Source organism: Macaca fascicularis, chromosome 17, assembly GCF_037993035.2.
Source record: "Macaca fascicularis isolate 582-1 chromosome 17, T2T-MFA8v1.1".
Lineage (NCBI taxonomy): Eukaryota > Metazoa > Chordata > Mammalia > Primates > Cercopithecidae > Macaca > Macaca fascicularis.
In genome coordinates, this window is record NC_088391.1 from 20,354,203 (window position 1) to 20,379,509 (window position 25,307).

At 37.7% G+C, this 25,307-nt stretch overlaps 1 protein-coding gene and 1 pseudogene across 4 annotated transcripts in view; both read right to left on the reverse strand.

The window, feature by feature from the left end:
- The window catches only part of ELF1 (E74 like ETS transcription factor 1), a 115,120-nt gene that overhangs the window by 49,389 nt on the left and 40,424 nt on the right, over nucleotides 1-25,307 (reverse strand). Inside the window, exon 1 of one of the 4 annotated variants that reach the window (XM_074021897.1) lies at nucleotides 24,016-24,095. The exons of the other annotated variants lie outside the window; for them this stretch is intronic. The gene's annotated coding sequence lies outside the window, so the exon portion shown is untranslated. Of the gene's footprint in view, nucleotides 1-24,015; nucleotides 24,096-25,307 lie in introns of those variants that run through there. 4 annotated transcript variants of the gene reach the window in all.
- On the reverse strand, nucleotides 8,864-9,614 carry LOC102126719 (regulator of G-protein signaling 17 pseudogene; annotated as a pseudogene).

Consider the following 25,307-nt stretch of genomic DNA (forward strand, 5'->3'; position numbering starts at 1 on the left):
CATTCAGGTGGTTTTTGAGCAAGTACCGTATCTAGAAGAGGAAAAAAAAGTGTTTTGATCTAAATTGATCACAGATAGATACATTTGGTCTTGTACTTATTATTATTTATAATACCTTTCTCCTTAATTATCCAACCAAATTCCCTATAGCAGACCTGCCTTATGTTCCTCCACACAAACTATTCAATCTTGCCTCTTTTCTCAACTTCTGTTATTTCCCATGCTTGCAACACACCCCCCTTCAACTTGCCAGCATTCAATCCCATCTTTTCCATTCAATGCTCAAGCCCCATTTATTTCACAAAGCCTCCCAACATCTATGCCTCAAACTGTAAGGACTGCTCCTTTCAAAAACACAGCAATTACTGTCTGTAGAACCAATTTAGCATTAATTGTAGTACATTGTCTCACATTTGAAAACTGTGTTCCCTTAATTCAACTGAATACATGTTTGAGTGCCAATTATTTGCAAGGCAATGTGCCAGTCACCAAGACAATTGCAGCAAAACCTCTTCTGAGGAAATAACCATTGTCTAAAATTTCTTCTGTACCTCCCAAACCTGTGTGCCCACAGTGATGACAAAAAGAATTATATTAATGACAAATACTGTTTTAAATATCTTAGCAGGCCAGGCATGGTGGCTTACACCTGTAACACCAGAATTTGGGGGGCTAGTGGGGAAGGAGTCACTTGAGACTAAGAGTTCAAGACCAGCCGGGGCAACATAGCAAGACCTCGTCTTTACAAAAAATAAAAAATTAGCTGGCTGTGTTGGTGTGTGTGCATTTGTGATCCCAGCTACTCAGGAGGCTGAGGCAGGAGGATCGCTTGAGCCCAGGAGTTCAAGGCTGTAGTGAGCCATGATTGTCACTGCACTCCAGCTTGTATTACAGAATAAGACTCTGTTCAATAAATAAATATAATTAGATATTTAAGCTATTTCTACAAATATCCTTTATTTTAAAAAGAATAACTGACGTACTCCTGATAAAGAGGAAACTATTATCATAAGTTTGAAAAACCAGAGTAAGAAAATATAACCAGAATCAAGGGATGTTTGCTGATACAGAAGTTTCTCTGTAAAAGATTAGGTTCCAGAAGGCTATTTCAAAATCCATTTGTTCATAAATGCAAAATGACATTGTGCCAATGGCCAGTGTGAATACATCTAGGTAAATTTAAGTTTCACTTTCTTTTCCACTGCTATCATGTACCTTTTCGTATCAGCACTTCCACACTGCTACTGTGCTTTAAACAGTTGTCTTTCAGAAATCTAAAAAATCAGGATAAGTAATCAACATACCCACACCTTATAGTACACACTAACAACCAACAGTAATATATCAAAACTGAAATGGCTTCCCACAATCACTAAGCCACTTATTGCAGCAGAAAAAGACACGTTTGCTCAGGCATGTCGTTTTTGCTTATTTCTATAGAGAAGTCCATAAACTGAAAATGTGTAAGTAAAGAAAAGCATTTTACTGGCTTAATCATGTCTTTGATGCTCTGTCATCTTTCCTGCTCCTCTTCCTCTCCCCTGTGTACTTATATACCCTATGGTATCAACGTGATTCTTGAGAATACATTTTCTGATACCTGATCCAGAGGGAGCACCCAGAGACACCAAAGATTCTTACAATCTTTGATAACAAGGCCCAGGTATCTTACATTTCTTTCAGTAATAGATAAGACTGAAGATCTAAATCAATGAATCCATTTTTGATTAGTAAATTGGGGTGGGCAAGTTCTCACAGTCTACAAGCAAAACAGAACTAAAACTAGAATTTTTGTTTCCTAAATCAGGACTTAAGCTATAACATACAGCCGGGCCTCTAAAATCCACCAAAGTCCTTTCTGCTATAACAGTTTATAACAGATTAAGTAAATGCATATATCAAAAAATTTTTAAATCTTCATCTCTAGGTTCAGCTTTTGAGCTCCAAATCCAGTCACTAAACTATCAGATAAATATACATCAGTGCCCCTTGAAGTCAGTGTGTAAAAAACATGTCTAAAACTAAATGCATCATCTAATTCCTCAAATATGCTCTTAGATGGAAAAAAAATATGGCCACTCAGAAAAAAGGTTTCTGTTCTAACCCAACAAATTGAAAGGTCCTTAATTATCTGTTATAGCTAGGAAGGACTTTGCTGTATTAATAGTTCTCAAACATGCTTTTTCAAAGTGTCAGTCTTTATAAAGTAACAAGAAAAAATATAAGTGAAACTACTTCTTCATCACACAGACATAAGCAGTCAACTTATTTGCACAGTTTTCAGAGGGCATCCAGGCAGACATCTACGAGATAATAAAAAAATCTCAGGCTGGCTCAGATGTCTCCTAATTGGGGCAAGACCATATTCTTATTCTCCAACGAGACATGCTACAGGAATACTTAGCAACAAGGTTCCTAACCTCTCATCCCTAAGATAAGCTTTGGAGTTAAATGGTAACACAAAGCAGTTCAGAGAACAGGCTCTGGAGTCAGACTGCTTGGGTGGCAATCCTCTGCAGTGTGACCTTGGATCAGTTACTTGTTTGGTGGCTCAGTCTCCTCTTTCCGTAAAATAGGTATCAGTCTCAAGTTTCCTCCTTCTGTAAAATGGGTGAAGTAAGTAATACTAAAACCTAGAGCTGTTGTGTAGATGCAAAAATGCATGTGCAGAATACTTGGCACATAACATGCACTGAGTTAACATGAGCTTCTTTAGCACTGTAAGTATATGCAAGAGATATGTGACAGGTGCATGCTAGGTAACTAATAATTCCTTAAGTCTCATTTCTGTACTCCCTGGAGGTCTCCATTACCACAGCTATTCGCCAGACTCCAAAAAAAAGAACATTATAGCCCATTATCAACAAAAGTGTAATTCTATTCCAGTGCTTAAAAGTTTGGCGTTTTTTTTAACAAATCCTGGTGCTTCAAGGCTAGGACTTCACTCTGTCTGGCAAACTTCCCTAACACAGAGTCCCATTATGCCTCATTCCAAACAAAATGACTTCACTGATGGTGAACACAGTACCCTCAGCCACACTACTAGCTACTATAACCAATTCAAATGGTTACTTGTTTAATTTATTACAGAAGATTTTAGGTACTAAAAAGACATATGATAGTCAAAATTGATCAATGATTGAATGTAAATTTAAGATTCCTTCAGAAAGGTTTTTAGACACAAGGATATTAAACCCATGAATTCATAAATATATTTTTAGAAAATCATTGCTCTCCTTTTAAGGTACTATGGTACCAAATGCTTATGGTGAAAATTAATAACTAGTCCGGTGCCATGGCTCACATCTGTATCCCAGCACTTTGTTTGGGAGGCTGAGGCGGGTAAATTACCTGAGGTCAGGAGTTTGAGACCAGCCTGACCACATGGTGAAACCCCATCCCTACCAAAAATACAAGAAAATTAGCCGGGCATGGTGGTGAGCACCTGTAATCCCAGCTACTTGGGACGCTGACGCAGGAGAATTGCTTGAACCCGGGAGGAGGAAGTTGCGGTGAGCCAAGGCGCACCTCTGTACTCTACCCTGGGCAACAGAGCAAGACTCCATCTCAAAAAAAAAAGAAAACTAATATATAAAGAGAATCAATCAAACAAGCAAAAAGGTTTTAGATCGGACAATTCTGGGATAAAGGTGAAATACTCCAGCTTAAAGGAATGAGGTGCTTGAATGACTTCTCCAATAAAATATGTAATTCAGACCGTGTGTCTGTTTATATACATATGCTATGTTTGTAGGTTGGCAGTATCTAAAAAACTAGAATGCCACAGTAACTCTAGATACCAAGTAACTGAACAGAAAGAACTTTCACAAGATGTGGTAACCTAACGAAGGGCTCTTTTCAATATATACAGATAGCCATGATAAGAAATGCAGTATTTGGAAAGACCATTAGAAAAAATATAACAGAAATGAAAGAAAACAGAGTAAGAAAGTGAGAGAAGAGAAGTTATACAAAGTAGAAATGAGAAGCAAGCAATAAATCCATAATCTGTAATGACTTAATTCCTGTGGGATGGACCATAGTTTGGCCTTTTAAAAAATCTGTTTTCGGCCGGGCGCGGTGGCTCAAGCCTGTAATCCCAGCACTTTGGGAGGCCAAGACGGGCGGATCACGAGGTCAGGAGATCAAGACCATCTTGGCTAACACGGTGAAACCCCGTCTCTACTAAAAAATACAAAAAACTAGCCGGGTGAGGTGACGGGCGCCTGTAGTCCCAGCTACTCGGGAGGCTGAGGCAGGAGAATGGCGTGAACCCGGGAGGCGGAGCTTGCAGTGAGCTGAGATCCGGCCACTGCACTCCAGCCTGGGCGACAGAGGGAGATTCCCCCTAAAAAAAGAAAAAAAAAAATCTGTTTTCTATTATAATACGGTAGAATGCTCTATACTAGCTCCCAGCAGATATGAAGTCAGTGGTATGAAGATAAATTGCACACAGTCTTCCAAAGATTGCCAAGTCTCAGTCTAAAAAGTGTGAAATCACAGGATATTAGAGCTGAAAAAGATCTAAGGATTACCTAGGACAACACATTCACCGAAAAGATAAGGAATTTAGGCCTAGAACATTCTGATGTGTCCAAGGACACACAGCTAGTTAGCGGCAAAGAAAGCAAGAAAAAGCCCAGATTTCCTACTGGTATCTTTGTATCTATATTAATAGAACTTCATTAATATTTTTTCCATAGCAAAATATCTGGAAAAATAAGAAATCTCCTAGACAAATACTTAGCAAAAGTACCTTACCATACCCCAGTACAACTGTCAATTAAAATGCTTTTATATATTATGCAACCTCTTGATACTCGGGATAAATCATTTTCAACCATAATTTTAACTGAAACAACTGGTGCAGGGGGTTTGTAGATTTCCCTATTTACTGCTTTAAATCTTAAAGTTTTACTATCATTATCTCCCAAGTTTACTATATCATATCACCTTGCCTTACATTTTCACTCAGCCTAAAAAGTAAAAAGCAAACATATATAGCCTTTTTAGAAGGCTACCACAAGTTAGTAACTCATTAAAATACTTCAAAATAGATTTGTACTGACATTTTTCTTTCTAGTTATTTTTTTTTCTTTTTGAGACAGAGTCTTGCTCTATCGCTCACGCTGGAGTGCCGTGGCACGATCTTGGCTCACTGCCACTTCCGCTAGGGTTCAAGCGATTCTCATGCCTCAGCCTCCCAAGTAGCTGGGACTACAGGTGTGCACCACCACGTCTGGCTAATTTTTGTAATTTCAGTAGAGGTGGTGTCTCACTATGTTGCCCAAGCTGGTCTTGAACTCCTGAGCTCAAGTGATCTGCCCACCTCAGCCTCCCAAAGTGCTGGGATTACAGGCATGAGTCACTGTGCCCAGCCTTTCTAGTTATTTTAAGTACAGTATTGCTAGAATTTACATTAAAATATGTGAATATGGAAAAAACAAAAAAGAAACATCCCAAAACGTAGGTATAGTTAAGTAACCAGATTTGAACTTTCCCAAAAAATAGTCATACTTTCTCAGTTCCTGCTTTCTCTAAACCAGGTACTCTACACACAAAATTGAAGGAAAAAAAACACAAGTTAATGTCACAAGGCAAACAAATCATTTCATTGCACTCAGTGTTCTCATAATTGAAAAAGAAAATGTTTCTATACCCCAACTTTTCATTTAATTTTTTTCAAATATTCAACAAATTTAAGAAAGCTGAGAAAACGTTTAAAACTACATTTTTTGCAATCTAAACAGGTACCATGTATTTACTATGAATATATTTTAGGTAGCTATGCAAGATAGCTACTTAAAATTAAGCACTTTTATTTTTTAATTAAATTTTTTCATTGTTGAATTCTTTATTAATTCAAAACATTTTAAGTCAGTGTAATGCATATGCATTTTACAGTAACATTCATAGATTTCCACAATATAGTAAAATGAAAACAGCTCTATTTTGATTTACTTTGAAAACTCAAAGAAAGCTACCTAGTTTGAGACTTCTGAATTTTACATTACTGTTATGCTCAAATTCTACTACATGGTGAAAATCCTAGCATTTTCCAGAAGTATGTTATTGTACATAGGTAAAATGATAAAATTGATTCTAGGAAAGGGAAATTAAAAAAAACAAAAACTTAAGTTGGAGGAAACATAATCTGGATTATCTATTCAATTTATGAGTACCCACTGTTATTCTGGTATTGCAAAATAACCAAGTGTGGTGCCTCTTAAGCTGTATTCATGCATTCAAAACTTCTTTATTGTCCACTAATAAATATTGGTGGAGTACAATATATGGATATAGATTAAGTATGATGAACATGGTAGTAAAAAATTATACACATTCGATACATCATTTTACAAAACCAGACACATTATTTAGCAAACATTTAAAAATCACATACAAGAAACATATTTATGACAAATTGGTTAAAGCCGGCGGGAAATACATCAGGCCTTTTACATTATTTCAATATTCAGTGTTCATTGGTTAGTGGAGGGCAGTATAGAAATGCACTAAGCAAAATGGCCAGTTTAAATTTAAGTTACCTCTTATGACAATTAGTAAGACTAAGATATTTAATGTTGAAAATATATGGAGGACTATTTTAATTATTTATGCAGATAGTTCAAGGGAAAAATTCACTTTCACTTCTATTAGGTGAATATTCAGGCTAAGACTTTTGGAGTTTTATTTTTCTACTTTACTGTATTTTCTTTATAGCATTTATTAGTAATCACTTAATGGAACCTAATATTAGGGTTGAAGAATCTGCTCAGAATTTGTTTAGCTCAGTGTAAATGTCCACAAAATTTACCTTCAATATAATCTCTTTAAAAATGTATTACTTCGGCCGGGTGCAGTGGCTCAAACTTGTAATCCCAGCACTTTGGGAGGCTGAGGCAGGTGGAATGCCTGAGCTCAGGAGTTCGAGACCAGCCTGGGCAACAGAGTAAAATCCTGTCTCTAATAAAAATACAAAAATCAGCTGGGCTTGGTAGCATGTGCCTATAGTCCCAGCTACTCAGGAGGCTAAAGCAGGAGAATTGCTTGAACCCGGGAGACGGAGGTTGCAGTGAGATTGCGTCACTGCACTCCAGCCTGGAGACAGAGCAAGACTCCATCTCAAAAACAAACAAACAAACAAACAAAAAAGTGTTACTTTACAATGGAGAAACATAATAGATGCTAACTCAGGTAAGTGATCAAGGTTAACATCAACAGCTAAGAGTAGCCTGAAGTTTGAGAAACTGTCACAGCTAAGAGGAATCCTGATGATGGCATGTACCTTTGATATCATGTGATAAGCATGGCACTTTACCTTTGTGTTCTTCCAAAAACCAAACCCATGTCTAGTCATGAGAAAAACATCATGAAATGAAAGAAAACAAAGGGACATTCCACAAAATACCAGTTTATTTCTCAAAATTGTCATCAAAAACAAGGAAAGTTTCAGAAACTGTCACAACTAAGAGAAGCCAAAGGAAACATAACAACTAAATGCAATGTGGTATCCTGAATGGGATCCTGGGACAGAAAATGGACATTTGGTTAAAAACTAAGGAAATCTGAATAAAGTATGAACTTAATGACCAATATTGGTTCATTAATTTTGACAGATGTCCCACAGATCTCTATGGGTATTTGCAGTTTTTCTGTAAATATAAAACTACTCTAAAATTAAAGGTTTCGTGGACACATTACTATTTAAAATTTTATTTTTATTTTAAACATTTTTATTTTTTCTTAGAGTCAGGGTCTCACTTTGTTGCACAGACAGGTCTGGAACTCCTGGGCTCAAGTGATCCTCTCGCCTTAGCCTCCCCAAGTGCATGCCCGGCCCATTACTACCTTTTATTAAGTTTTTATTTTCATTGTAAAATTGTTAAAGAAAATCATACTACCTTAATATTAAAAAGTGTTTTCTAATTGTCAATCTCTTATATCTTAGTCTTGGGCCTATAACTCATTTATATATTTAGCAAATAACTTGGTATTATTTCTGTCCTTGGGAATGTTGTTTTTATTTCCTTTGGAAATAAAAGTTTCAAATGATTTATCTTATTTAAACTTTAATTTTAACCTACAATTGTATATCTATCTCTCTATCTATCTCTCTATCTATCTATCTATGTCATTCAGAAACATTTCTATAGATTTGAGGTAATGGTGAATTGAAAGTGATTTGGGATCACAAGCAAAGCAATAACACTGATACAGTGTTCCATCTTAAAATATGATTGTATGTTTTGATGAATAGCTACATCAGATGTTTAATGTATGTTTTGGAAAAAATAGGGGAAAGTGCATTAAAATGACATTTAAAACAAGCATAAAATAACTATTGAGTTGAAGAACTTTGATAAAATAATGTCATATTTTATTCTTTCCATGTTTGTTTTATTTAATGCTCATAGCCATCCTGATAATTAAGTATATTTGTCATTTGCAGATGAGAAAATGAACTCAGAGAAGATAAATGATTTGCCCAAAGTCACCTGAGACAGAAATGTAACTCGAAATAAAATTTGTAATTTTAAGTTCCTGATGTGTTTACACTATGCTCCCTAAGTGCACCTGTGGACACACATTTCCTTTAGTAAGCACTGTATGTGGCATTCTTTTAATACAGCAATAAGAGTTAGATCTTTAGAAAGGAAATGTATCTAAGCTTAGGACAGAAACACAATCTGTTTATTATTCTAAAATGTTTATTTCTAACTGTTTAAAAGCTATAATGCAGTGATAGCAGTTAGGTATAAGTCAACAGTTTTAAAATCCTAAAATTTCTGAAATGAGATTTAATATGAGAAATAATGAAAGAAGAATGAATTTCACATTGCACATATGACATATTTTAAAATATTACATTTGGTTATTGTCATCAATGCTTGATAGTGTTCCTTCTCCCTACTCGTCTTAAGAGCTTTTGTCATAGGAATAAAATCAGTTCCCAAACTGGGACCTTCTATCAGTTGGGGCAGTATTTCGCCTTTTGTAGTATTTTCATTAGAGTCAAAGTCTTGAACATCCCCTTGAATTCATCTGAAACGGTGTCACTTGGGGTTGGAGAGGACTATACCTGTGAGGATTAGGATCCAACAGATTTCTATTGATCACCTCTCTAACTGGAGAATTCTCTAACTTGAGAATCAAGACTGACCTCTTTTGGTGATAGTATAGAAATGTAATCTTCATTTATCATTCTAGCCTTCTCTCTTTTCTTTGATTACTTTTTTGTTCTGTTCTTTCTTTAAGTCTTCACAGGCAAGCCAGAAAAGTAGGTTCTCTTCGTTGTATTCTGTTCAGAGGAACTCTCTGAAAAGGTGTCTCCCTGCTGGGGACTTCATCATCTTGTCAAAATTTTGAGACCAGGGCAAGACTTCCTCTGCAGTGGGGTTTTGGCATTCCTCTAAGACCTGGATACTCTCCGTTTTCGTAGTGTGTGTGGTTATTCCTGCATTTTCCCCTCTTTCTTCATTCCTAACAGTGAGGCAGGAGCAGCTGAAACAACAGCACCAACGAAAGCAACAGATGTTGTTGAGCCTTTGGTTTCCAGGTGCCTGAGACACAGCAGGTGTTCCTTCATTTTGGGACTGCTGCCTTTTTCACATTTCAGCTACTTCAGGACCCAATTGGCCAGCTGCCTGGAGGTGTGGGCAGCGCACCGATGGGTCTGGGGTAGCAGGGCTGGGCGGCTCGGTCCTCTAGTGGAGCTGGTTTGCTACTATCCGCTCAACTTAAGCACCCAGCGGGTGAGGAGCTAATTTATACTTATTTTTTAGAGACAGGGTCTCATTGTTGCCCAGGCTGGAGTGCGGTGGCATGATCCTTGCTCACTATGGCCTCAAACTCCTGGCATCAAGCGATCCTCCTGCTTCAGCCTCCTGAGTAGCTGGAGCTATAGGTATGTACTACCATACCTGGGTAATTTTTTAATCATTTCTTTTGTAGAGAAGGGGTCTCACCATCTTGTCGAAGCTGATCTCAAACTTCTGAGGTCAAGCAATCCTCCCGCCTAGGCCTCCCAAAGTGCTGGGATTATAGGCATGAACCACTGCACCTGGCTGGGTTAATTTAAATTAGGCATTTTTTAATTGAGGGGGAGTAAGCAGAGGGAAGTGCCCAGGATGTTATCAAAAGTACAGTTTTGGCCGGGCGCGGTGGCTCAAGCCTGTAATCCCAGCACTTTGGGAGGCCGAGGCGGGCGGATCACAAGGTCAGGAGATCGAGACCATCCTGGCTAACACGGTGAAACCCCGTCTCTACTAAAAAATACAAAAAAAAAACTAGCCGGGCGAGGTGGCGGGCGCCTGTAGTCCCAGCTACTCGGGAGGCTGAGGCAGGAGAATGGCGTGAACCCGGGAGGTGGAGGCTGCAGTGAGCTGAGATCCGGCCACTGCACTCCAGCCTGGGTGACAGAGCAAGACTCCGTCTCAAAAAAAAAAAAAAAAAAAAAAGTACAGTTTTATTTTTATGTAAATAAAGCACAAATCAATGTTTTTTTGTATAGGATGTCCCAATCAAACTTCTGGTGACTTAAACAAACCTGAAACAGGTTTTGGCAACTTGATCAAGGTCACCTTAGCTTCAACCATGCTAATAATAAAATATATATATATACATATGATGAAACTAAACAGACTGATTTCTCTATGTGTTTGCCTTTTTGCTGACAACCAGGTGAACAGTTCCAGGACTCTGAAGGCAGGGCCACAATTACTCACTACCCAAACCTGAAATTCCAGTTCTTTCACATAGTTCTTCACTTCCCATCATTGGCCACTTGGGCAAACCTGGTATCAGAATACATTGATACCAACCAGGGCAGCATTTATAGCACCCTGCAAAACAGCCAAACAGACTGAATACCTAGACCTGTCCATACCTGTGGTCTCAAGTTTAACTCTTTTTTTGAGCATGTTCTGAAAACAAAGAGAATTCAAAATCAAAAGAGAAATATCAGCCAGGTGTAGTGGCTCATGCCTATAATCCCAGGACTTTGGGAAGCCCAGGAGGGCAGATCACTTGAGGTCAGGACTTCAAGACCAGCCTGGCCTACATGGTGAAACCTCTTCTCTATTAAAAATACAAAAATTACCCAGGTGTGTTGGGGGAATGCCTGTAATCCCAGGTACTTGGAGGCTAAGGCACGAGAATCACTTGAACCCGGGAGGTAGAGATTGCAGTGAGCTGAGATGGTACCACTGCCCTCCAGCCTGGGTGACAGAGCAAGATTCAGTCTCAAAATTAATGAAATCAACAAACAAGAGAAATATCTAACAGTTACGAGATACTGTTTTAATTCTGTTCATTAAAAAGAAAACATAGGCCGGGCACGGTGGCTCAAGCCTGTAATCCCAGCACTTTGGGAGGCCGAGACGGGTGGATCATGAGGTCGGGAGATCGAGACCATCCTGGCTAACATGGTGAAACCCCGTCTCTACTAAAAAATAGGAAAAACTAACCGGGCGAGGTGGCGGGCGCCTGTAGTCCCAGCTACTCGGGAGGCTGAGGCAGGAGAATGGCATAAACCTGGGAGGCCGAGCTTGCAGTGAGCTGAGATCCAGCCACTGCAGTCCAGCCTGGGCGATAGAGCAAGACTCCGTCTCAAAAAAAAAAAAAAACAAAAAAAAAAAACATAAACATGCTAAAACATCTTTATCAGCAAAACCTGTTCAGGCAGTTAAAAAATTTCTCTCTCCAACAAGCAAGATTTAACTTGCAAGGAAATTGTTTCATTTCTGTGACCCTTTATTCTCCCAGTTAATATTTTCATTTTCTTAGAAAAGACATGCTCTAGTGCACTGGTTCCCCCATCTAAGAATACAGCAGATTCCCATTAGTAACTGTTTCATGCTGGCACTGATTGGGGGTGAAAAGCCAGGGATATGTTGTTTCAAAGTTCCTCAGGAGATTTTGCTACATGACACGCCTCCCCTACCTCCAATTCCTACACAGCATAACTCTCTTCTGGTAGAAACTGTATTCTGTTATAAGAAGTTTCACTCTTACAGGGAGGCACACCAACAACTGAAAGCAAGATTTAAAAGTCATCTAAATCACTTCATGCTCATTATTAGGTGATATGCTCTTTCACATATTTATTTGATCGGCCCTTACTACCTCTATTCTAGCCCCACTCCAGTGGCTCTTCAGCCTGGAGTAGAAGTCATTCAGCAAAAGTGAAAATATGATCAACTTACTTCTCTGACAAGTAATTAATAGCTTCCATCGCCTACAGGCAAAACTCCAAATCTACTAACAATGCTAAAATAGCTCCTCGTGATGTGGAAGGTATGAGGAAATGGTAGTCAGATTTGTAAGACAGGATGTCTGAATACCTGCACTGGAGAAGTGAATGGAAATATTCTATGGATCAAGCTTAAAAGTACACCTATAACCTACAGTAATCAAGACAGTGAGGTACCGGTGAAAAGAACAAAATAGATCAATGAAACAGAAGAGAGAGCACGGATAATGGCACCACATAAATATAGTCAACCATCTTTGTCAAAGGACAAAGGCAATACAATTAAAAAAAGACAGTTTTTCAACCAACAGTGGTAGAAAAACTGGATATCCACATAGAAAAATAATAATCATCATCATCTAGACACAGACCTTATACTCTTCAGAAATATTAACTCAAAATGGATCGCACACCTAATATATAACATAGGATAAAAATCTAGATGAACATGGGTTTGGTGATGACTTTTTATAGATACCAAATGCAGGACTCATCAAAGAAAGAATCTGTAAGCTGAACTTCATTAAAATTAAAAATTTTTGCTCTGTGAAAGACAACGTCAAGAGAATGAAAAGACAAACCACAGATTAAAGGACTGTTATCTAAAATATGCAAGGACCTCTCAAAACTCAGAGAAAATAGCCTGATTTTAAAACAGGCCAAAGACCTTAACAGACACCTCAGCAAAGAAGGTATACAGATTAGCATATGAAAAGAAGCCCCACGCCATATGTCATTAGGGAAATGCAAACTAAAATGACAATGAGGTGCCACCACAAACCTATTAGAATGGCCAAAATCCAGAACACTGACAACACCAAAAGCTGGCAAGGATGTGGAACAACAGGAATTCTCATTCACTGCTGGTAGGAATAGAAAATGGTACACTTTGGAAGACAGTCTGGCAATCTCTTACAAAACTAAACACACTCTTACACCAGAGCTGTGCTCCTTGGTATTTACCCGAAGGAAGTAAAAACTTATGTCCACACAAAACCCGCACGTGGATGTTTATAGCAGCTTTATTCATAACTGCCAAAACTTGTAAGCAACCAAGATGTCCTTCAGTAGGTGAATTAACAAACTGTAGTGCATCCACATAATGAAATATTATTCAGCACTAAAGAGAAACAAGCTATCAAGCCACAAAAAGACATGTGGAAACTTAAATGCCTATTACTAAGTGATATTTGCCCAAACTCGTAAAATGTACACCATCACAAGTGAACCCTAATGTAAACTATGAACTTCAAGTGACAAAGTGTCAGTGCAGGTTCATCAGCTGTAACAAGTGCACTGCTCTGGTGCAGGTGCTGATTAGCGAGAGGCTGATAATGGGGAGGTTATGCATGTTCAGGGGCAGGAGGTATATGGGAAATATTTGTACTTTCCTCTCAATTTTACTGTGAATCTAAAATGGCTCTAAAAAATAAAGTCTTTTTTTTTTTTTTTTAAGTATAGCTCCAACACAATTTTAATACTCTTCACTATCATCTCAAAAACAACATTCCAGCATTTCTGCATTTTATAGTTCCCCCACTTCCCCATCCCACTATTAAAGAAGCCGAAGTCAGCCCTGCCTTAATCCCACCAAGAACCCAATATATACAACCTCTTTCCAGGCTTTCTGTCTGTACTCACTGCCACTGAATCCAGACCTTTCCAACTATTCTCTGACAATCACAACCTTTTGTTCCTGTGACATTTTAGGATCCTCTTTCAAGTCACAGTGCAACCATGTTTAAGGACGTAATCTCCAGGGAAATAAACATTTCCATCTTTTCCCAAGTTACCAATACATTTGAGACTTTAAGATTCCTTGTGCACAAAACTTCCTGCTCCCCATGTGTGTGTGAAAAAAAAAACCCTGAATGATCTGTTTTCACAGTCTACCTCTTTTCTTCTTCATTTATTATTTCAATCTTTTTTTTCTTTGGAGACGGAGTCTCGCTCTGTTGCCTAGGCTGGAGTGCAGTGGCGCAATCTCGCTCACTGCAACCTCCGCCTCCCAGGTTCAAGTGATTCTTCTGCCTCTGCCTCCCGAATAACTGGGACTACAGGCACCAGCCACCACGCGGGGCTAATTTTTGTATTTTTAGTAGAGATGATGTTTCACCACATTGGCCAGGCTGGTCTCGAACTCCTGACCTTATAATCCACCTGCCTCGGCCTCCCAAAGTGCTGGAATTACAGGTGTGAGCCACCGCACCCAGCCATCTTTTTTCTTTATTTTTTAAGAGATGGGGTCTTGATATGTTCCCCAGGCTGGTCTCAAACTCCCAGGCTCAAGCGTTCCTCCCACCTTGGCCTCCCAAAGTGCTGGGATTACAGGTGTGAGCCACCACGCCCAGTATCCTCTTTTCTTCTTTAAATTACATAAAACGATTTTAAATCAGCTTGGATATCATCAAAAGAGTTCTGATGTTTCATGTCAGGATCTCTAAAATGAGATTCTTCCTACAATCATCTTGGCAACTGTCTGGCAATCAGCTAAGTTTCTAAACTCAAATGAACCCAAAAAACAAGAAGCAGGCTGGGCGCAGTGGCTCATGCACATAATCCCAGCACTTTGGGAGGCCAAGGTGGTCAGATCACTTGAGCCCAGGAGTTTGAGATCAGCCTGGGCAAAAAGGTGAAACCTCATCTCTACAAAAATACAAAAATTAGCTGGGTGTGGTGGTGTGAGCCTGCAGTCTCAGCTTACTCGTGAGGTTGAGGCGGGAGGATCACTTCAGCCCAGGAGGTGGAGGTTGCAGTGAGATGAGATAGCATCACTGTACTCCAACAGGGAAGACAGAGAGACCCTGTCTCAAAAAAACAAAACAAAAGAAGCAGCAAAACCACAAGATGAGAAATGAAAATATGGAAGGCCATGGGCTTAGATATATATAAGATATATATGACTGTATATATATATATAAGATATATATATATAAGATATATACAGTCATTTGCCATATAACATTCTGGTGAACAATGGAGCAGATAAACAACAGTAGTCCCCTAAGATGATAATACCGTGTTTTTACTGCACCTTTTCTATGTTTGTTTAAATACGCAAATACTTGCCATTGTGTTAAAATTACCTATATTATTCAGTACAGTAACATACTATACAGGTTTGTACCTTAGGAGCAACAGGCTATACCATATAGCCTAGGTGTGCAGTAGGCTATACCATCTTGGTTTGTGTAGGTACATTCTGTGATTTTTTGCAAAAGGACGAAATCACCTAATGATTCATTTCTCAGAATGTATCCCAGTCATTAACTGATGTATGCCCGTATTTGGTATTTACAAATTATACATTAACTTTATATTTAACTGTTGTACAAATCTTAGATAGAAGCAAACTTTAAATACAATTAGTAAGTAAAACATATACAGAATAAAGATTTAGACCTTCACCATTCATAATAAAATTTCTCAATCAATTTTTAAATCAGTTGAATCCATTACGGTTACTGTTAACTAAAGTGCATCAAATACCCTGGCATTCGGTTTTCTTTAAAAAGAAACTGTTTTATGGAGGCCAAGGCAGGCAGATCACTTGAGGCCAGGAGTTCAAGACCAGCCTGGCCAACATGGTGAAATCCTATCTCTACTAAAAAATACAAAAATGAGCCGTGCATGGTGGTGCACACATGTAGTCCCAGGTACTCGGAAAGCTGAGGCACTTCAGCCTGGGCGACAGAGCAAGACGCTGTCTCAAAAACAAACAAACAAAAAGGAATAGTTTAGTTATGCTTATGTGATGCATCCAAAACTAATCAAAAGATCTCAAATATCTAATTTTAGAGGCACCTGTGCTATTATTGATGGAGTTTGTGGTAAAATGTTGTTAAGTATTTATTCAATTTCCCCTAGGCTCAGCACTGTGGAAAATATATAAAGATAATGCATGGCCCTTGTTCCCATGAAACTTACTATCTAGTGCAGAAAACAAGACCAAGAAAAGCAACTAAATGCCTTAAGGTTGTATTAAGTGCTAATAAAGCTGGTCAGTATTGCAGTTATTTTAGAAGAGGAGATGGTCAAACAGGTAAAGAAAACACTTCACAGATAATGTGGGAACTAAACTGAACCTCAGAAGGAAGGCAGGAGTTGGAGAGACTAAAGGGGAAAGGAAAAGATAGTAAAATACATCGTATGTGTGCGTGCATGCATATGTGAATGCCGACATAAAAGAACGCAGAGACTCAAAAATGACCAAAGTTTAGAGCTAGTTAACAGCCTGATAAGAGCTAAGAGTTCACAATGGGAAATAGAAAGTCAGGCAGTAAAATTTAGGCATGATTTGAAAAGAAGTAAAAATGTTCCTGGAGGTTATCAAACTGGGCTGCAACAGCAGATGATGGTCTATGACTACAAAGCCCAATGCAAGTCATGTAAGTGGGATGTGGCAACCACCATCCAAAAACGATGAGGACAGTTTAAACAGACATTCCACAGCTTGACTGCTACATTGAAAACTTCCCATCACCGATGTGTATACTGCCCTCCTTAAATTCTTCATTAATTACTTAAAATAGAGATTCTCAACCGTGGTTTTTATTCTGCTCAGGGTGTGGCAAAACTCTTTAAATCACTTAATTTACTCCATGTTTTTGTTCTTCACCTAAGAATTGGAAGAGGGGAGAAATAGGAAAATAAGATTTTCAAAAACGTATGACTACTTACCACATAATCTTTCTTATTATTCAATTGAACATCAAAACTACCCATCATTCACTTGAACACCAGTATAACTTTGAAATATATGAACTGTTGCATCTTTGGATGACTGTACCTTGTCAGTATTAAGTATTTTGAATAGATGATGCTGACTTAGTTATTCAATGAAGAAAGATGTGATATAAATAACAGATCCACCTTTCTTCGTCACCGAAATAGAGACTGCTATCACCAGCATTCACAAAATCTTCATTTTCTTACAAGGTGACATTCAGAAGATGCTTCTGTAAAAATAATTAGTTGACCAAATGAGGCTGCATTGAACCTGGCTATTTTTTTTTTTTTTTGAGATAGAGTCTCACTCTGTTTGCCAGGCTAAAGCACAGTATCACTATCTACAGCGATTCTCCTGCTGCCTCAGCCTCTGGAGTAGCTGGCACTACAGGCACGCCACCACGCCTGGCTAATTTTTGTATTTTAAGTAGAGACAGAGTTTCGCCACATTGGCCAGGCTGGTCTTGAACTCCTGACCTTAACTGATCCGTTTGCCTTGGCCTCCCAAAGTGCTGGGATTACAGGCGTGAACCACCACGCCAGGCCGAACCTGAGTCTTTACTAGAGGTGTTTTCTGCTTTACAGCTTTGTTGTACTCTTGGAAAGTTCAAGAATTCAAAGTTGTCTCAGTAGATGTAATGGGCACTTACCAGATTAAAAAAAAAAAAACTTTACTATAAAGACACATCTAGGAATTGTACAGTATCACAATAAGGTTTATTTATATTATTTGCTAGCAATACCTAATGTCTAGTAAGTTCTTTGTGGTTTCCAAAGTAAAACATATACAGTATACTGCTTTTTATTTAATCCTTAAACATCTCTAATAACTACTGAAATCTCTGCATAGATACAAAAATCGGACATGTCCTCAAGGAGAGTAGGAAAGAGATGATAATAATAAATCATAAAATAAATAATTAGATATAACTCAAAGAAATCTACAGATTCAATGCAATCCGTGCAATCTGTATCAACATACCAATGACATTCTTCACAGAAATAGGAAAAATACTTTCTTTTTTCTTTTTTTCCTGAGACAGAGTCTCACTCTGTCGTCCAGGCTAGAGTGCAATGGCGCAGTCTTGGCTCACTGCAAACTCCACCTCCCGGGTTCAAGTGATTCTCCTGCCTCAGTCTCCCAAATAGCTGGGATTACGGATGCCTACCACTACGCCAGGCTAATTTTTGTATTTTTAGTAGAGATGGGGTTTCACCATGTTGGCCAGGCTGGTCTTAAACTCGTGACCTCGTGATCCACCCACCTCGGCCTGCCAAAGTGCTGGGATTACAGGCGTGAGCCACTGTGTCTGGCCAACATTTTTTTTTATTATTATAATTTATATGGAGGCTGGGCATGGTGGCTCGTGCCTGTAATCCAGATGCCGGCACTTTGAGATGCCAAGATTTTTGTGGTTCCACAAAAGATCTCAAATAGCAAATAACAAAGCTGGAAGCACCAAACTACAAGTCTTCAAAATATACTATAAAGCTATTATAACCAAAATAGCATGATTGGCATAAGAACAGACATAAAATGTGTGAGACCCTGTTCTAAGTGCTGGGAATACAGCAGTGAACAAATCGACCAAAATTTCTGCCCTTATAGGACTTAGCATCAAGTGATCTTAATCACAACATTCTGTTCCCCTCAAAATATTCTGCTTTAAAAATGTGAAGCCAGGTGCAGTGGCATGCTCCCATAGCAGGGGGCTGAAGCAGGAAGACCACTCCAGCCCAACAGTTCAAGTTCGCCATGCACTGTGATCACACCTATAGACAGCCACTTACTCCAGCCGGGGCAAAACAGCAAGACCTTGTTTCAAAGAAAAGGGAAAAAAAATGCGGATTGTCAGGCAATATAGGCTGTTATCTCAAAACCCATTAATAGAAACTTCTGTCTCTCTTGTTCAATATCTAACTCCTAGTTACAATCCAACCCCTGACAACTGGACACAGAAAATGTGACGTCTCCTACACTAAGTCGGGGAATAAGAGTTGTGGGAAGAAGTTTTTTACCTTTCAGAGACAATCTGCGAGTATATAAGGTGAGGGAAAGGGAAAATCTGGGGAGGAAACAGGTACGGATAAATCCGAAAGGAGACTGTTCCAGGTAAAGCTGATTTACTTAGGGGCAACCTCAAAGCCTTCATTTGATTTAATTTGACTTTGAGCCAACTGAAATGTGACAACAAACAAAAGTGTACTGGGATTTTAAAAAAACATCCCCTTTATAAATAGAAATACCTTGGAGAAGAAGAAATAATTCTTTCTATATTGTCTTTTCCTATATATTAATAGTAGATGGCCTGCAGAAATCATATCAGGGCCAGGTGCAGCGGCTCATGCCTGTAATCCCAGCACTTTGGGAGGCCAAGGTGGGTAGATCATCTGAGGCCAGGAGTTCAAGACCAGCCTGAGCAACAAGGCAAGAACCCATCTCTACACAAATTAAAAATTAGATGGGCATGGTGGCATGAGCTGGTGGTCCCAGCTACTTTGGAGGCTGAGGTGAGAGCCATGATGCCGCCACTACACTCCACAGAGCAAGACCTTATCTAAAAAGAAAAAAAAAAGGCAAGTCCCATCTCGAATCAATCAATCAATCAATCAATCAATCAGTGTTGTCTATATTCTTTTGGACAAGCACTCTTTAGGGACCTATCTGCCAGGCACTTGTGGGTAAGGGAAAAGGGTAGGAAAGCAACAAGTAGCAAAGAAGACTTTCCCCACAGATGATCACAATTTATCAACTAAGCAAATGCAAATCACAGTAATATGTATGCTATAGCAGAAGTGGGCAAAGTTCATTCTCTCATGTAATTCAGTAATTATTTACTATGTCCTATCTCTAAAGATTATAAGCTACTTGAAAACAAAAGACATAATACATTTTTCTATATGTTATTAATAAACACAATTTAAAAGTACAGTGTGTGTTAAAAAGTCAAGCTAGGTCAAGATCAAAGGACATTTTCTTTTCCTAATTTTTACTTACTAAAATTCTTCATTGAGACAGTAAAAGATTAGTGTTTTCATATGTTTGTTTTAGCATTCTATAGAATTTCACATGATGCATGCATGCGCTTCCCAGAACCAACTGGTGGTAAGCCAAGCTTCACTGACTATCCTCAAAGGGACATACATAACATGTATTTTTCTGATTCAAACTCAGAAATTCATCAACGCCCCCCAACAAACAGCACAAAAAAGGGAGGTCTCACATTAAAAGGACACTCAAAAACCCTATAAACTATTTTCCACATATCTACCTAAGTTTTAATAAACAAAATAACTATTTGGTTCTTCTAAAACTCCTTAAAAATTAAACTCATATAGCTTCATAATTTTTCCTTCAATCTTTAAAAGTTAAACCCTTAAATCTGACTTTGATCATTTAGATTTATTGTTTAAAAAGATATAGTAACTTCTATCAATTTTTGGCTAGAAAAACTGTTAATATATAAACTTTATAAGACATTCCTAGAATGGCCAGATCTAAGCTAAAGTTCTATTTGTGAAATTTATTGCTCTGTTGACAAGACAACTGCAATTTATAATCCTCCAATCACTGAGGCACAAAAAACTTGGTGACAACAGAAAATAATACAGGGAAAGGCAAAAAGTAATAAAGAGAATTATTATTTCCATTTATTCAGTGGAGATATCAGGACCACAATGAAGGGCTAGACATTTTTTCCAGATTAAAGCCAAAAGTAAGAGATTTTTGATGCTTAGCAATCTAAAATAATTAAGCTCTTCAGCTACATTTTTAAATGGACCAATATGTTATCTCCACTTTTAACTAGGATGAAAACACTAATAATTTCACTTGGATATCTCATTTCCATAAACAGCAAAAATGAACTGGGGGTTGGTGGAGCTCAAGTAGGAAATAACTTTTAAAATAAAATTATCTTAGAAATAAACCATAAAGGCAACTTGTAGAAAAGATCCACATTATAGTTATTTAACCAGCTTATGATTCTAGAAAAAAGAAAATAAATATCAGGCACATACTTATTCCCCCAACAAGTATTTATGAAATCTACTATATGCTATTTACTGGGTATACAAAAATAAAGACAAATAAGATACGATCCTTGTCCCAAAGTGGTTTAACATCTAAAAAGAAAAAATGTAAACAGATAACTACAAAACAATGTAAATAAACAAGTCAACCAAAAGATGATAGAATAGAGAGGGGTAAATACCTGTGAGAACCTGAAAAAACTTCGTGACATGTGGGCTATTTCTTTAGAAATAAGTAACATCTATTTTTTCCAAGGAGAGAACATGAGAGGAAAGGGGGTAGGGGATATTCTAGGAAAAATAAGCAAAGGTGACCCTAAAAGTTAAAATCACCGAGAAATAGGTAGAATAGTAATTTAATGAAAACAAACCTTTTCCCTAACATTAGGGATACAGGATCTAGCATCCGAACACCTGCATTCAAGTTGTAGTTGAATGCCATTTACTAACTGTATTTTCTTAGATAAGTCAACCTCTATAACTTTCCATTTCATTTTTCATCTTGAAGTTGTACCAAGTAAGAATTTACTTTGTAAGCTACAAAATGCTTTGAAAGTTTTACAGAATGCTGATATACTAATACATAAAAGTTAATAATTAGATACTAAAATTTCAAGATCAAAATATTAGCCTAACATTTCACAGTGAATTTATGCCATATATATGAATTCAAATGCCAATTTTTTATTGCCTAAAAAAGTCACAAAAGTAAATACCTTTTAAATATGTAAAAGATATATGTTCCTACTAGGTGCTGTAGTAAACATCTAATTGCCACCACATGATGCATACAATCCATATAGTACCAAAGAAGCCTATAATGTCCTTCGAATCAACAAGTGACAGAAGTTTAATGAAACTAGCTTTATGCTTAACTGGTCTCCCCAGTGGCAAATTAAAGCAGCAATTGTACATCTGTGTCTCTGTTCCTCTCATCGTGGTTTAACTGACAGGAAGCAGAGAGTAAGATATGGCACACAAATGTCAAGTATTTCCTGCCTTCTCTGTTACATCTTTATGTCTTGTTTTATAAATAGTCCAATAGTTTGTGTGAAAATATATCAAAGTACAGTAGCAGAAACATATAAATGGTGAAGAGTGTTTATACAAACAGAGCCAATGAAAAAGTATTTTGGTCTTGGGATCTAAGATTCAACATGCATGCAAAGACTCATTTATAGTCTTCTGAAGAAGTATTCTTAGGAGCAAACACCACACAAATTAAGATTTGAAAACCACAATGACTGAGTAAAAAACCAAGTGTCTAAATAACAGAACAGGCCCCTAAACTATTTTACCCAACTGTTTACATGAGTAACACTTGACCACCTTGATATATGACCCCCCACAACCCCTGCTATACCTATAAAAAAAAAAAAAAACTACCACAAACAAACAAAAAAACCTTTAAGCAACTGACTATCAACAAAGCAGGACTGATAACTTGCATCTTTCATCTTCGGTCATTTTTACCATGGCTTCTTATCAGCACTCTCCTGGATTACAATTTGTAACCCCCAACCAAACTATCTCTACTCCCTTCTCACTTCCTGTATATCCCAAACTTGGCTCATGTTATTTACTCATATATATTCAACTATATACAACCAAATAGAACTCTGTTCTCCATAGGTAAATCCTGCCTGCTTCAAGTCATGTTAACCAAACTTCCAGTTAATTATAACTAAGGGGTGCGCATTTTTCATCATGCCAAGCTGCCTCCCAAATTAATAATCCTTAAGAATGAATTCAATTCATTACTCATATGATTCATATTCTGTATCATAAACTTGGGCAAAATGCAGCTATCTTATCCATTCATACTGGTCAATATTTACTTATGCTATAATAAGCATAAGTTGCCACAATTACAATTCCACCAGGGTTTAGTGCTATTCCATTCTAGGTCAATGTCCAAAACCACTCTTCATATTTTACTGCACAGAAGTCCATGTTGAGCTTCCCGTGACCTCTCTTCCCTAAACAGAACTTAACATATACCTAATAATCACCTGTAAGCATGGTAATAGACTCCTGAAGTAACATTTCTTAAATGAGTGGCTTTGAAAAACAATTTCATTTTTACCCAGTATTTTTCAACCAGAAGAATCTAGCTCATTCTTTATAGGAGTCTAAGAGTTATTAGTGCCTTCCTAGCACATCTTTAGTATATCTCTGCTCTCACTGGTAAATGTATTAGCTAAATTGTCCCCAGTATCTAGGGAATAAGGAGTAAGTGCTCCATGAACCATGAAGGAAAAATGAAGGAAGAAGAACATCCATTTCCTTACACATTAGCTCCCCTCCCCTATCCTCTGGCTCTGATGCTTAGTGAAATAACCCTAAGGGTTGAGGGGGGTGGCGGGTGGGACGAGGAGGGAGTGGGGGAGTCTCAGAGCAGCTGCGGAGAACCTAGTGTCCATCACCTACCCAACAATCAAACACAGTTAACCATGTGTAACTGTTCTGTTCTACCAAGGGCAGATAAGCATTACATCTTCCTTTCAGTTTATTCTTAAGACTAAAAGGTTGTAAATTATCCTATAACAATACGCAAGTTTTTCTCTGATCTACAGATCAAAAGGATCAGGCACGATGTTCAGTTTGCAACGAAAACATTTTGAATAAAGTAATTTACACAATATACCTTATGTCTAAATACAAACTTTTTAAGTTGCCCTTCAAACTAAAACACATGTAACATTAATTCCAATGAATTATTCAAACTTAAACCTAAAATCTTATTTTTCCTTATAATTTAGTACATACATTTTGTATAGTATATTTTAAAACTTTATATACACAGCATGCTGTATATATTCTTCCAGCACACTTTAACAAGTTTATCTAAGACATACAATTTTGAATAAACACAATGGCTATTTGGAAAGGAATTTTAAACATCAAACCCTCCTTAGAACTTGGTACTTAGGAAAATATTAAACCTTACTCAAGACAAGTCATGATTATTATTAGGCTTCCATTATAACAAAGAGAAATACCTCAAATGCACAAAGCAGCCAATCTTCAATGATGCCGCTCACAAAAAGGGTTCCTCCCTGCTGCAGAGCACAGATAATACACCTCAGGAACGCCCTGTGTGGAGGTCTTAGCAGGAAGCCCAAGGGACTCAACTCAACAGTAGCCTTCTAACCTGCTTATAACTCATTTCTTTAATTCAGTCTGAAGCTAAATAATATGCAGCAACTGAAAGCTCTCTCAGTTAAGAACACAACGGGAAAATGTAGATCAGAAAATGCCTAAAGAGAAATTGAGTCTACTGGAAGAATTTCATTTGAAGGCACATTCCACATATTATTATTATTATAAAGTATCTAAAAATGATTGATACCACTGCCAATTCCTTTTACTGTAAAAATAAAATTGCTGTACAAACATCCCTTAGCCTACTGGAGAAGACAGTAACTGCCACCTTCTGCCTTTCAACTTCCCTTTTCTTAATCACAAAGGCATCAACTAAATGGAAGCACTGAGGCTCAGAACCAACGCCTTCATTTTCTTTGAAGAATGCTGATTTCCTCATTAGAGAGGTGCCAAAAACAGAAAAATATTGTGTTATAACCTTATATTTAACATAAACTTTAATAAAATTATATTTCTGCCATATAACATTTATTTAATCCACCCCTAATTTTTAGACATTTGTATTATTTCTAATGTTGCACTATTAACAGTGATTCACAAAATGTAATCCTCAGACCCACAAAGGATCCAGAGACTCTTTCAGGGGGCTCCTGAGATCACAACTCTTTTCATAATAATGGCAAGGTATTATTTGGCTTTTCCACTGTGTTGACACTTGCCCTGATGATGCAAAAGCAAAAGAGGATGAAACTGCAAGTGTCTCTGCCCTGACCAAGGCTGCACCCTCAAGCCACGAGTCTACTCCTTACCACTGGGCACTCACATTTTAAAAAGGTGACTTCACTTAAGAATGTCTTTGAAGAAGAGTAAAAACTATTTTCTTGAATCTCAACCATTAAATACATGTTTTTAATATTCTGAGTGATAAAATGGGAGGTACAAATAAAGTACTACTTCTGGCATAAACAGAAATAGCATTGTTGTCTTGAGAAAAAGCATTTATGCTATTATTCTTCGACGTGTGAGCTTAAAACTAGCTGCTGCTTTCATGAATGTAATTTTTACTTAAAATAACTAATTATTATTCAGAATTGGATATCTGGCAGAAATTTTTCCAAAACTGAATAAAGCATGCCCATCACGTCAAGGAAAACAACAGCAATTGTCACCAATTATAAAATGCAAGCTT